The sequence below is a fragment of the Podarcis pityusensis genome, assembly GCF_964106645.2.
Source record: "Podarcis pityusensis genome assembly, chromosome: 12".
Lineage (NCBI taxonomy): Eukaryota > Metazoa > Chordata > Lepidosauria > Squamata > Lacertidae > Podarcis > Podarcis pityusensis.
In genome coordinates, this window is record NC_138037.1 from 44,563,184 (window position 1) to 44,578,229 (window position 15,046).

The window sequence follows — 15,046 nt, forward strand, 5'->3', positions numbered from 1 at the left end:
GGCCCGTGGGCCGGATCCGGCCCAATCGCCTTCTCAATCCAGCCCACGGACGGTCCGGGAATCAGTGTGTTTTTACATGAGTAGAATGTGTGCTTTTATTTAAAATGCATCTCCGGGTTATTTGTGGGGCATAGGAATTTGTTCATATATATTTTTCAAAATATAGTCTGGCCTACCACATGGTCTGAGGGACGGTGGACCGGCCCACAGCTGAAAAAGGTTGCTGACCCCTGCTCTAAAGAGCATTTTTGTCTCGTCTGAAAAAGGAATCTGCTCCCTCCCTCCCTCCCTTCATTATTATTATTATTATTATTATTGATTGATTGAATTTATATACCGCCCTATACCCAGAGGTCTCAGGGCAGTTCACAGAATAAAACCAAAATATAAAACCACAAAATACATGATCAAAATAAAAACAATAACCCCGATAACCCCCCCCCAAAACCCCACACTTTAAAAGGGCATAGGATGTCATTCAAATCAACCAAAGGCTTGTTTAAAAAAAAAATGCTTTTGCCTGGTGCCTAAGGAGGACTTCCCTGGCGAGAGCATTCTACAGACGGGGAGCCACTGCAGAGAAGGCCCGTTAACCATGAGACACAAGTAAGGAATGGATGGATCTGTCTATATCCTGTCTATTTCAATGTCTCATTTGTGCATTCTGTCCTGTTCCATGCTCATCTGACTGAGATAGATGATAGATAGATAGATAGATAGATAGATGTTAGATGATAGATAGATAGATAGATAGATAGATAGATAGATGATAGATAGATAGATGATAGATAGATAGATAGATAGATAGATAGATAGATGATAGATAGATAGATAGATAGATAGATAGATAGATAGATAGATGATAGATAGATGATAGATAGATAGATAGATAGATAGATAGATGATAGATAGATAGATAGATAGATAGATAGATAGATAGATAGATAGATGATAGATAGATAGATGATAGATGATAGATAGATAGATAGATAGATAGATAGATAGATAGATAGATAGATAGATAGATATAGATGATAGATAGATAGATGATAGATAGATGATAGATAGATAGATAGATATCCGGGCAACATACAATTACATAGCTTAAAACTACAGTGGACACTCGGGTTGCGAACGTGATCCATGTGAGAGGCACATTTACAACCCGTAGCGCCTCATCTGCGCAAAGCGCAATTTAGCACGTCTGCGCATGCGTGACCACCCAAACCTGGAAGTAGCCCGTTGCGGTACTTCTGGGTTTTGGCGCATCCGTAACCTGAAAAAAGGCAACCTGAAGCGTCTGTAACCCAAGGTATAACTGCCTTTTAAAACATCCCTTGCAGTTCAGCTGGACACAGGTAATAAAATGCACCAAAACCAGAATACAGAACCAAGACCATTTCGATAGCCATCGTCATGTAACTCATCACATGGGCTCACAAAACCACCTCACAGGGCTGGGCCATGTCATAAAAGCAATGAAACAATATCAGCATTACATTTTTGTTTTAAAAATAATAGCGCATTGTGTAAAAAAGTGGCCTTAGGGATCTGAATCCTGCAAATAATAATAATAATTTTGCAATGGACACCTTATGGGCAGAGATCCTAAGCTGGTACAGTTTGCCCGCACGGAGATTCTGTGCCCGAGATCAGGTGGGTACATGGTGGTGAGGGGGCAGAGCAAGCAGGCACGGTGCCACCGCTGCCATCTTCCCTGTGTAGCTGCTCACAGGAGCAGGGCTATTGTGATGTGTGAAGGAGCTCCCAGCCAGGATCTGGAAATCCCAGCTCTGGGCAGTGGTCCCGTAGCGACGGATTTCGACAGAAGCCTTACTGCTGTAGAGAAAAGCGAAAGGAGAGCCAGTGTGGTGTAGTGGTTAAGAGCGGTAGTCTCGTATTCTGGTGAACCGGGTTCGCTTCCCCACTCCTCCACATGCAGCTGCTGGGTGACCTTGGGCTAGTCACACTTCTCTGAAGTCTCTCAGCCCCACTCACCTCACAGAGTGTTTGTTGTGGGGGAGGAAGGGAAAGGAGAATGTTAGCCACTTTGAGACTCCTTCAGGTAGTGATAAAGCGGGATATCAAATCCAAACTCTTCTTCTCTTCATCCCTCTAAGTGTTTTCTTTTCTGAAAATTTCCTCCTGAGCCAGAAAGCATTTTATCTGCAAGTTCCTATCTCCAGCCCTCCCCCTCCGCTCTTTGCTTGAGCTTAACAAACAAAATAAATCACCTCATAAATCTTTGTTAAAATGGTATTAGAAGCCTTGTGATTATCGTTATTAAATTTGCTGTTTTTTTCCATGACAATATTCTTTTTCTTACCGCCAGAAACCAATTATATCAGCCGTACAGTGGTCCTGCGAAAATGAGACTGGCTTGTAAAAAATAAAAAATAAAAAAGCTGGTGAGGTTTGTAGATGTAAACTTCCAAAGCCTATCAAAAGCACGACAAAGTGAGCGTGTTTACAGGACCACGTTCTTATTCAGGACCAATTAATTCGAGATAAATGTCACCTCCTAGGTATTTTTCTCACAATCTCTCTTCCACAGACTAGAGCTGCTCTACTGCAGTCGCAGATACATGTTGAGGGCTCTGTTGTAATGCCACCCACTTTAAACTTGTTCACACTATCAGGGTAAATGCACAGGCGATATGGGAAGAGCTATAGGCCAATGGCAGAACGCATGCTTTCCCATAATGCCTTCTGAGTTCAATTACCTGCATCCCCCATCGTTCTGCCTGGACGCTGAGGTCCAGAGCAGAGGGCCTTCTGGCAGTTCCCTCACTGTGAGAAGCAAAGCTACAGGGAACCAGGCAGAGGGCCTTCTCGGTAGTGGCACCCGCCCTGTGGAAGGCCATCCCATCAGATGGAGTCCAACCAGCTTAGTAGAAATAGCAGAGCTGACACCCTACCTGTCCATGGACTGCCTCGCCAGAGTGGTGCATGCTCTAGTTATCTCCTGCTTGGACTACTGCAATGCGCTACGTGGGGCTACCTTTGAAGGTGACCTGGAAACTACAACTAATCCAGAATGCGGCAGCTAGACTGGTGACTGGGGGCGGCCGCCAAGACCACATAACACCGGTCTTGAAAGACCTACACTGGCTCCCAGTACATTTCCAAGCACAATTCAAAGTGTTGGTGCTGACCTTTAAAGCCCTAAATGGCCTCAGCCCAGTATACCTGAAGGAGCGTCTCCACCCCCATCGTTCTCCCCGGACACTGAGGTCCAGCGCAGAGGGCCTTCTGGTGGTTCCCTCCGTGCGAGAAGCAAAGCTACAGCGAACCAGGCAGAGGGCCTTCTTGGTAGTGGCACCCGCCCTGTGGAACACCCTCCCACCAGATGTCAAAGAGAAAAACAACTACCTGACATTTAGAAGACATCTGAAGGCAGCCCTGTTTAGGGAAGTTTTTAAGGTGTAACATTTTAATGTATTTTAAATCTTTGTTGGAAGCTGCCCAGAGTGGCTGGGGAAGCCCAGGCAGATGGGCGGGGTACAAATAATAAATTATTATTATTATTATTATTATTATTATTATTATTATTATTAAATCAAGGGAATAACCCAAGCTCAGTGGTAGAGCGACTACTTTGCATGCAGAAGCTCCCAGATTCAATTCCCAGCTTCTCCAGGTAGGACTGGGAATGTCTCCTCTCTGAAAACCTGGAGAGCTGATCCCAAGCCAGTGTAAGCAGTACTGAGCTAGATGGATCGATGGTTTGACTTGGAAAAAGGCAGCTTCCTGTGTTCCTATATTCTAGTGCAGTGTTTCCCAAACCTGGATCCCCAGCTGTTTTTGGACTACAATTCCCATCATCTCTGACCACTGGTCTTGCTAGCTAGGGATGATGGGAGTTGTAGTCCAAAAAGAGCTGGAGACCCAAGTTTGGGAAACCCTGTTCTAGTACGTCAGGGTCTGGAATGAGATTGGGAAAGTTGGCTGTGAATACAGTTGGGCCAGAGGCAGGTGAGGGGTCCCAAGGAGGCAGAGGGAGGATGAAAACCACAGACTGAGATCAGGGAGAGGGCAATGCTCTCGTGCCTAAGAGAAATTGCCTGAACTGGGAAGCACATTCCGAGGCTAAGCCTTTATTGGGCCCAGTGGACCAAGGCTGGTACTTGGCATCAGCTGACTAACTGCAGATTTTGCAGCCTAGATGATGCCCTTGAAGCACCCCAGGGATGCTCTGATGAGGAGTAAAAAGATATGCAGTTGGCAAGGCAAGGCAAAGTGCTTTTGCCCATAACTCTCCACATCATATGGTGCTGGAGGAGACTCTTGAGAGTCCCATGGACTGCTAGAAGATCAAACCGATCCATTCTTAAGGAAATCAGCCCTGAGTGCTCACTGGAAGGACAGATCCTGAAGCTGAGGCTCCAATACTTTGGCCACCTCATGAGAAGAGAAGACTCCCTGGAAAAGACCCTGATGTTGGGAAAGATGGAGGGCACAAGGAGAAGGGGACGACAGAGGACGAGATGGTTGGACAGTGTTCTCGAAGCTACCAGCATGAGTTTGACCAAACTGCGGGAGGCAGTGGAAGACAGGAGTGCCTGGCGTGCTCTGGTCCATGGGGTCACAAAGAGTAGGACACGACTAAACGACTAAACAACAACAACAAGTCCACATCAATTGGTCCAAAGCTCTTTTAGTGCCAGCTCCTTCCATGTACCATTTATTGCATCTATCAGGTCTACTGCACTAGAACAGTAGCAGCTTGACTCGCCCTCAACTTCCAAGTCTTCCACACTTTCCTTTCTCATCATGTCTGCAATTTACCCATAACTGAGATGACTTGCCTCACTCTGCCTAATGGTAGGAACGGCACCAATTATTTTTGAAAATCTTCTTCGAATTAATTTTGTTTTTACTTCATATTTTTTTAAAAATATATATATGGCTCTGTGGTTTTGACAATGCGAAATTATACCAGATTGAACAAACGTAAGCAAAAAGCAGGCCCTCACTCCGAAGAATTTAACTATCTAAATTTAATTGCTTTTCTTCTTGCCCTATACGTTTTTCTTCTATTAGAAAAGAAATAAAGTCTGCTTTATTGACTTTTGCAAGTCTTAAAATATGCCCCTATCAGCCCACCAAGGACAAAAACAATAATCCCCAAGGCAAAGACTTTCAGATGAAACCTTATATTTTGGTAAACAAAGGATTACAAGTTTCTAATGAGGTCATTAAGGCTTTAGAGAATCCAAAATGCTAATCCCTAAACTGGAAAGTATTATAATAATCACTGGCTTAGTACTCTTAATGTTTTGATAAGCTTTCTGTTGTTTGCTTAGGTGCCACACTTGTGATCTTCCTTGTAGATTTGCTTGTTTAGTTGCTTATGAAAAACAAATCTGCCCATCAAGACCCCACTTCAGAAATGTTTCTACATTTATTTTCAAGTTAACATCTTAAGTGCTCTGACATACAAAAGAACGACCGAGGAACGAGACCAGCCTATCAGGGGTGTCCCAGCCCACAAACATTTATTCCTGCTGGGAGATTTCCGTGTCAGAGCTGGGAAAGACAAGGGACAACTGCAACTGGGTCCTGGCAGCAATAAGAATGGGCAAAGACTGCTTGAGCTACGAACGTATCACAACCTCTGCGTCACAAACTCATTATTCTCCACCAAGGCAAAACACCGAGTGTACTGAAGACATCTAAGGTCACCAGCTGGACTCGACTGTCACCAGGCGATAGGCCCTGAACTGTTTTCATGTCACACGGAGCTACTAGACTGCCGGCTGTGGCGCAGATCACTTCCTGGTGGCGAGCAAGATCCATTTTCAACCAAAGAGGGCCCATAGACCAGGCTTCCTCCACCTCGGCCCTCCAGATGTTTTTGGCCTACAACTCCCATGATCCCTATCTAGCAGGACCAGTGGTCAGGGATGATGGGAATTGTAGTCTCAAAACATCTGGAGGCCAAGGTTGAGGAAGCCTGTCATAGACCAAAGCAGACCAATCAACGCTGCCAGAACAGTCATACCTGAACTTTGTGAATGCTTCTCTGATTCCGCCGAACAAGCTCTACCAAACTGCCCCAGGGACAGTGTCGGGGCCACATCAAAGAGGCAACCTACAACGCAGCTATGTTCTCCTATGGGAAAAGAGGGCAACAGATCCTAAGCCCCTTTCAGTCCTTTGAAATTTCTTTCAGCCCAATCCTTTCCTGATCGCTACTTGCATGTTGAAAGCGAAAAGTACATTTGAAACAATGAAACACGTCATTAGGAAATGTACTCCAGGAAGAGAGAGACTGAGAAGGGCTATGTCCGTTTGTGGAAAGTGTTCTGCGATGCCAAACCCATGTGGTCATGAATATCACTGGTGGCTAGTGCGTGTTTGCTGTCAAATACTCTTATTTCCCAAAAGCCACTGTATACTGGCTGTCCGATACTGTCAAAATATTGCTATGCGCTGCACGTCTACTGTCAAAAATGAGCACTAGGGAACTGTCATCCATAAGTGTCAATTAATACGGAATGTCAAACACAGAAATCAAAGGCTGCCAGCTGCTGTCGTATCTGATGTCAATTATCAAACATTCAGAGAATATCTGGCCAATATCGGAAATCAAGACTTGTGAAGGCTTGAGTGTTTCTGTTCAAGCCCCTAGATCTCCCTTTGCCTGTGTATGAGGCGATGGCTTCCAGATACTTACAGGTGATGTGGGGAACGTGTTGCTACTTTGGTTTTCCAAGTGTTCTTATTGCCTCAAACTGCGCCCTGGAAAAAGCAGAAGTAGCCCTCAGGAACAATGTCAGCAGTGCTCAATATACTCTGTGCATTTGGGTTGCCATTTGACCTCCTGGTGAGTGTCCCCATGACACACTTTTCCTTCACAGCCTCTGGGTCAGTTTTGTTTTCAATGCCATGTCTTAAAAAATGATGCACAAACTCCCCTCTCCCCAACACACACATCACTTAGGAATAGCATCCCCTCCAACATTTCTATGATGCAAATAGGGATGTCCTATTCAATTAACAACAACAATGTTATTATTTATACTCTGCCCATCTGACTGGGCTGCCTTCAGATGTCATCTAAAGGATGTATAGTTACTTACTGGCTCAGGGGTCGCATAACTCCATACCCTCCAACATTTCTCTAATGAACATAGGGACGTCCTACCATACCCTGCAACATTTTTCTGATAGAAATAAGGACATCCTAAGGAAAAGCAGGGCATTCCTAGATCAAATCAGAATCCAGGGCAGATTCTGTAAATCTGGGACTGTCCCTGGAAAATAGCGACACTTGTAGGGTTTGGATTAGGTTTTGCAAGCTGAGCATTTCTGAAATTTGGAAATGTACCATGTTCCCAAATACAGTCATACCTCGGGTTACAGACGCTTCAGGTTGCGTTTTTTCAGCTTACGGACCCACCGAAACCTGGCAGTACCAGAACGGGTTACTACCAGGTTTCGGTGGTCGCACATGCTCAAAAGCGCTAAATCACGCTTTGCACATGCGCAGAAGCACCGAATAGCAACCCGTGCGTGCGCAGACGCGGTGCTGCAGGTTGCGAATGCTGTGGGTTGTGAACGTGCCTCCCGCACAAATCACATCCGCAACTCGAGTGTCCACTGTAACACCCTCAAGAGTGTGGCAGGGACTGGACATCTACCACATGCACCCACTTAAACTCCTTGATCAGCCCCCAAACCTCTTACTTGTGAGACCTGAACCCTGCTCTGCTCTCCCATTCCAGTGGAGGATAGTGGTATCAGAATGCTTTGAATGTATGGTTTGCATGCGGCCTTGTCTCTTCCCCTCCCCAGCTTAACGGAATTCAGATCTGACACCCTTGTGTTCAATTGTATAATCAAACATACGCAGGTATTGCAAACACACAGTTATGTTTCCAGTGCATGCTCCTCACAATTAAAGTGGCCCTGTAATGGCTGCCATCAAGAATTTCCAGCAACTTAGTGGGGAATCTGCAGAACTGTTTAAGTGGCAAGTTTGAGAACACAGTTGGTCAAACTGACAAGTTGGTTAGGCAGGAGGAAACCACAATTAATCAACACGGCATCACATAACAGCCACATTGCTCTGACATTGCACGCACAAATATTTAGGACTGTGCAGATGAGATTCTTTCTCCCCACCCCCTCAAAAAAAAAACCCCTGTTCTTGAGCTGTGCTAGATTAGTCCTGTATATTTCAGATGGGTCTAATGATATCATTTTGGAGTACCTCATTCCTGTATTGCAGCTGTAATGGGCTGAAAATGAGGCATTTGATGTGTTAAATAAATCTCTTCTGGAAAGGAATACAGAGACAGAGCAAAATACTTTTTAAGGGAAAACTCTGCACTTCTTCAATAGATTATTTTAATGGCTGCCTGTCTGACAAAAATAAAGTTGAGAAACTATTAGACACCAGTTAAATTAAATGAAATCACACTGTTTGGAATTCTGCCACAAAGACTCCGTACACGCAATTCATACAAAATCAGCCAGGGGGGGAATCAGAGCTCTCTCTCCCTGAGATTTTCAGTTTTGTCTTCAACATACTTATGAGGTTCTATTAAAGTTAAAAGCACTGAGGTGATGATCACAGCAGCGGCATGAGTATGAGTTATTTGTAATGGAACTTGTGCTGCCTTTATCACATAATTAATTCTGGAAATCCCATTCAAATAGGTTATTTAATATACATGCAAGGTACCCGCTAGAAAGGGTACATTAAACGCTCTGGCTCCCACTGCACGCATTCACTTTGAAGTTTGTCCTCACGCGTTCATGGGCCTCGCTTTCCAAATGAATTTGTGTGGCGTTAGGGCGGAACCAGATGCAACGCGGCACACGCACTTGCGCCTGTAAACAGAAACTCTGCTATCTCCCGCTCCTCTCTCTGCCATAATGCAAAACATATGATGTAATAATATCATCAGCCACATTTTCCCACCAGAAGCGAACCTCAGGGTGGAGTGGAGCTGCTATGCTAGGTTCCTGGCAGGTATATCATCGTCACTGACAAGGAAAGGGGGAGGTGGGAGTTGGCAGGGAGGTTGCCATGGTGCAAACACACCCTGCAGGAGCCATAGCCGTCAACTTACAGATTTGAAAATAAGGGACCAGCAGCCTCGAAAATAAGGGATCAGCAGCCAAAATAAGGGATTTTCCAGGCACAGGTATGTTCAACTTCGGAGCCCCTCCGAGCCAAAGGCAGAAAGCCCAGCCAGCAGCCAAATGAAACCTCAAGCGGTGGTTCCCACAGCGCAGCAACCCAGCAAAGGGGATGCAGCAAGGAAAACCACCATCACCTCTCCGCTGGGAAGCGCTGAGCAAAGGCGAGTCCCCAGACGACGTGGCCGATTTGATCGGCACAAGGCATGCAAGCTCCACCCCCCAGTTCTTAGACTCCTTATTGGGTGAGCAATGCAGCCAAGCAACACAGCTGGAGCCTCCCTCCTCCCTGGCTGGCAGGGAGGGAGGGAGAGGAGCTGCTTCCTTTGAAACCCGGGAAATTTAAGGGACACCATCAGTAAGGGACAGCAGCGGGACACGGTGCTGGGATAAGGGAGTTTCCCGCCAAATAAGGGACGGTTGACAGCTATGGCAGGGGCACTGGATTGGCTCTGCCAGTGCATTTGCAATGCGCTGACCTCCACACCATGTCAACCTCCCCTTCTCCCTCTCGGTAAGCAACAGTGAGCCTCTGCCCTGGAAGGCAGCTCTTGTTCTCCCTCCCCCAACTCCATTTCATTGGCTGCCATTTGAGGTGAAACTTGCTGCGTAACAAGATTACCTCATGTGTGTTGCTTTATATTACTAGCTGGTAAGGATTGGGGAATCTGTTCAGTTTCTCTCCATTTCTTATTTCTTCACGCTTATGTTCAGTTTGCCCCATTTCTGCGTCACTTTCTAATTATGTTTAAGTCCACCCACAGAGAGAACTGTATGCATTTTTTGCGTACGTTTCTTCCAATATGTATATGCACTTTTGCAAGCAGTTTCCCCAAATACAAGGCATTTTGAAAAAACATTAATTTCACCACTATATGCATTTTTGAGGCACATTTCGACCCAACATGACATTTTTACACACATTTTCTGGTTGGAGAACTGGATTGCAAAAGTTAGAGAAGTACGCATTTTGAAGGATGAGTTGCAGTTCGCCTATTGGTTTAGTGCAGGGATGTCCAACAGGTTGATCGTGATCTACTGGTAGATCGCTGCGAGGTTTTGGTAGATCACGGTCTATCTCTGGCTCCCTTTCTCTGTACTGCTGTTTTGATCCATAGCGATATTTTTGTGAGTGACTTCACCCCTGTGCCCCCCCAATTTTTTAACAAAAAACCTTTAAAATGGGGGTTTTCTCTTTCCTAAAAAAAAGCTCAACACTTTGAGCTGAACCACCCAAAAATGGGGGTAGATCACTGCCAGTTTTTAATTCTGAAAGTAGATTGCAGTCTCTTGAGAGTTGGCCACCCCTGGTTTAGTGAATTAGGTAAGTTTGCATTAAAATGCAAAACCAACAAATCCTTAGTGATTCGATGGTGCTAGTGGAGAGGGGAGATGATGATTCAGGTCTTCTGCTTTAGTCAGCAGACCTATGTGTAACATCACACATAGCTTTGGTGGATTGGGGCCATGCTGTTGTTGTTGTTTTATTCTTTTCATCACTGCTGGTGCTAAATGCTTTTAATTGCACCGTTAATTATGACACCCACAACCCAACCTAAATTCTGCCAACTGCTAAACAATAACTTACATAGCACAGAACACTGAAATTGAAACCAAGGAAAAATGTGCTTGATTGGTAACCTTGACAGGGACATTCTATTCTAAATCAGTATCACTGCCGGGGGGTAAAGGTAAAGGTAAAGGGACCCCTGACCATTAGGTCCAGTTGTGACCGACTCTGGGGTTGCGGCGCTCATCTCGCTTTCTTGGCCGAGGGAGCCGGCGTACAGCTTCTGGGTCATGTGGCCAGCATGACTAAGCTGCTTCTTGCGAACCAGAGCAGCGTGCAGAAATGCTGTTTACCTTCCCGCCGGAGCGGTACCTATTTATCTACTTGCACTTTGATGTGCTTTCGAACTGCTAGGTTGGCAGGAGCAGGGACCGAGCAACGGGAGCTCACCCCATCGCAGGGATTCGAACTGCCGACCTTCTGATGGCAAGTCCTAGGCTCTGTGGTTTAACCCACAGCGCCACCCGCGTCCCTACTGCCAGGGGGAGGGGCCCCTTTTTTTTGCACACTTAGATTTTTTATTAGTTTTTCATGGTACATACACCACATACACACACCTGTCTGAAGCTCAGTTACTGTAGCTCCAGTGCCCACCTGAAATCCCCATAACCTCCTTGCCCCCCCCCCACTCAAACTACAGCCCTCCCACAGGCCTGCCTGAACCCTGGCAACTGCTTCATCAAGGCAAGTCCTGCCCATGGAGCCCTCCATTTGTATTTTGCCTCTTCGAATAAAGAATCAACTTTAGTGCTTGTCTCTGAGTCTCTGTGCTGACCTGCACCTGAACCAGCCCTGGCAGTGAGGGGTGCTTCTAAGCACCTGGGGCCCCTTTGACCAGGGCTCAGCTGTTTCTGGTGCTCAATAGATCTGCTAGGACAGCAGTTCTCAACCTGTGGGTCCCCAGATGTTGTTGGACTACAACTCCCATCATCCCTGAGCTCTGGCCTTGCTAGCTAGGGGTGATGGGAGTTGTAGTCCAACAACATCTGAGGACCCACAGGTTGAGAGCCACTGTGCCAGGAGGTCACAGGGGATGGTCAATAAGATGTGGCTTTGCAACGTTGAGTTTCTGGCAGGGATCTTTTCAAAGCACTTCCTGGCGATGCCAGTGATTGCAGGTGGGACCTTCTGCATGCCAATCATGTGTCCCAGTGCTGAGCTGAAGCCCTTTCCCCTAGTCGGATGGGACTGCTTGAGCCTGCAGTCATGCTGATTTAGTTATGTGAGCAACAAAGGACTTGTAGCGTCTCTTGTAAAGGTAAAGGGACCCCTGACCATTAGGTCCAGTCGTGGCTGACTCTGGGGCTGCGGCACTCATCTCGCTTTATTGGCCGAGGGAGCCGGTGTACAGCTTCCGGGTCATGTGGCCAGCATGACTAAGCCGCTTCTAGCGAACCAGAGCAGCACACGGAAATGCCATTTACCTTCCCGCCGGAGCGGTACCTATTTATCTAATTGCACTTTGACGTGCTTTCGAACTGCTAGGTGGGCAGGAGCTGGGACCGAGCAATGGGAGTTCACCCCGTCACGGGATTCGAACCGCTGACCTTCTGATTGGCAAGTCCTAGGCTCTGTGGTTTAACCCACAGCGCCACCCACATCCCTTAGTGTCTCTTGTACCCGACTGCTTTTGTCTGGCCAGCCCAAAAACAGCCAGCGATATAATTAACTGAAAATGCAATCCCCGGCAAAGTCTATGCCGGTGGATGCTTAATACACATTCTCGCAGTTTGGGGGATAGGAGGCTGTTATTTGCAAACGTTCCTGCTTTACAGAATGTGTGGTCGCCGGTCCCACTGCACATTTTTCATGCTCTGATTTCACAAGCTCTGGTTGCACAAGCCAGTTCATTAGGCACAGCCGTGATTATCTGCTACTCCTCCACTCATGGGTTTAAATTATTCCAAACAGCCAGCTTTGTTTCTCTGTTAAACTCTGAAGATCTTTTCTCCCACAGTCTGTTTCTTGCAAGGAATTTCAACGACTCTGTCCCAGCCTTGTCTAATGTGGTGGCAATCCAGATGTTTGTTTTTTTCAGGCTCCGATTCCTGATAGCTCCTAGCCTGCATGGCCAAGGATGATGGGAATTGTAGTCCCCACACCATGGAGAGGGCACCAGGTCGGGGGAAGGCTGCTGTGAGCCGAGAGAGGTTTCTGCTGTTGAGAGCTCCCCATTAGTTTTGTCCCGACAGATTAAGGGTTGACGGTACAAATTTGTCTTTCCCACATTCCAAGCTGATCCCCAGCACAATGAATGTGAAGGCGTTAGTTCAGGTGGTCAGCAAACTTTTTCAGCAGGGGGGCGGTCCACTGTCCCTCAGACCTTGCGGTGGGCCGGACTATATTTTGGGGGGGGGGAATAATGAACGAATTCCTATGCCCCACAAATAACCCAGAGATGCATTTTAAATAAAAGGATGTATTCTATGCAAGTAAAAACACACTGATTCCCTTACCGTCCGCTGGCCGGATTTAGGAAGTGATTGGGCCAGATCCGGCCCTCAGGCCTTAGTTTGCCTACCCATGTGTTAGTTCCATTCTGTGAAATGGAGCTAAACTGATTTCAGTTCAAAAACCTTAGCTCCATTAGGCCACAGAATTGCGGTGACTTGGTCTGCTTATTCCGTTTCTCTCCCAGGAAACAGTTTGGGTGTGGCCATCCTAGAAATCACTTCTGAATTGCACAGCTTTGTAGCTGATCTTGCACAATTCTTTTCTCTCATACATAAAGTAGCAGCTGTGTTGGTGGTTTAGCCAGCAACCGTAATCACTGCCTTATATGACAAATGGTTACCACATATTTATTTATTGTAAACAGAAATGCACTTATATTCTATATTAATAGAATGTCCTGAAATTAAATCTCATCTCTCTCTTTTTAGGTTTTTCCTGCAAATATTTTATTTTTCCATTGTTTATCATCTCCTTCCTGTTTCCCTTGCACATCTGTTTCTCTGCCTGTATATCTCTCCTTTTTGATATTCTAAGTCTCTCCTCCCCAATGCTGCTTCATCTATTTGCACACCAACCCCTTAACTAAAAAATGGGGAACTTGTGGCCTCTCCAGACTACATCTCCCATAATCCCTGACCATCTGACAACATCTGCAGAGACATAAATCCCCTATCTCTTCCTTAATTATCCATGCACTGTTAATGGAATCAGTACTGGGTGATACATAGAATAAAGGGGAATGGTCATATCACTCAACCATTTATTTTTTTTTAAGCTGCAGAAACAACAGAAAAAAACAACTATAGCTTTTTATCTGGAAGTTCTGAAATATTTAGAAGATTCTAAGTGTTAACGGAAAAATTCGAGGGCTCCCTTGGACAAAAACAAAGACACCAACCAGGATAACTTGGAGCAAAACAGCAGCCTGTAGGCTTGGCCTTTATTGATCTGTTGCAACAGGGTGCTCCCCTCATCTGCAGGAGAGAGGAGGGACCCAGAAAAATGGTGTGCAAGGCCTTATAAAGACTTTTGAAATTGCCACCCTGTAGATCAAGACCACCCCCAGAAACATCATACATACATCACAGAAGGGATGTAACCTAAGACCACCCCTCAGATACATCACACCTACATCACAGAAAGGAGGGGTTGAGGGAGGAGTTGTGGTGGTAACCTGAGTGTCCTGTCACCTGGCTGGTTCCCCCTTTCCCCCTCCCCATGAGTACTTTCCAGGTGACAGAGGGGAGTTTGCAGTTTCCTGCCCCCAGAGGGAAGAGCTGATTATTGTCCTTTGTTCCAGTCCGTGCTGAATCCACTCCCATATGCAAGTTCTTTGTGATCTTGATGGTCTTCTGTCTAGGACCATCAGGGTTGGCATAGCAACTGGGCAGGGCTCCTGTGGATGTGCTGGGATGGTGAAGGGATTATGGCTGCCCTGTATCAGACCTTCCCTATTTTGTAGTCCTTCCTTCATGGAGTAAAATAAAAGTAGAAGTGCAAATCCGATGTATGGTTGATTTTCTATGAATTTATAACAGAAGCGTAGTGTATGTAGTGTGTGTGAAGTTTGTACAAACTGAATGATTGGGGGGGGGGTTTCCTGCGATAGCTGCCATCTGAGTATGTGACACACCGTTTATGAATATCCTGTATGTTTGACATCAGCAATTAGACATGAGAGACTGGCTAACAAGAACGCAGAGATTCGTTTAGCCAAATTGGTTAAAACTTGCTTACACTTCTTCAATTACAATCTAATGAACATTTTGGACAGCAAGTTAATTAGATTGCTCTTAATTATTTGCAGACTTAGTTAAAACATCCCAAGTTCTCTTTGAGTCAATGAAGGTAATTTGGAACACAGGAAGC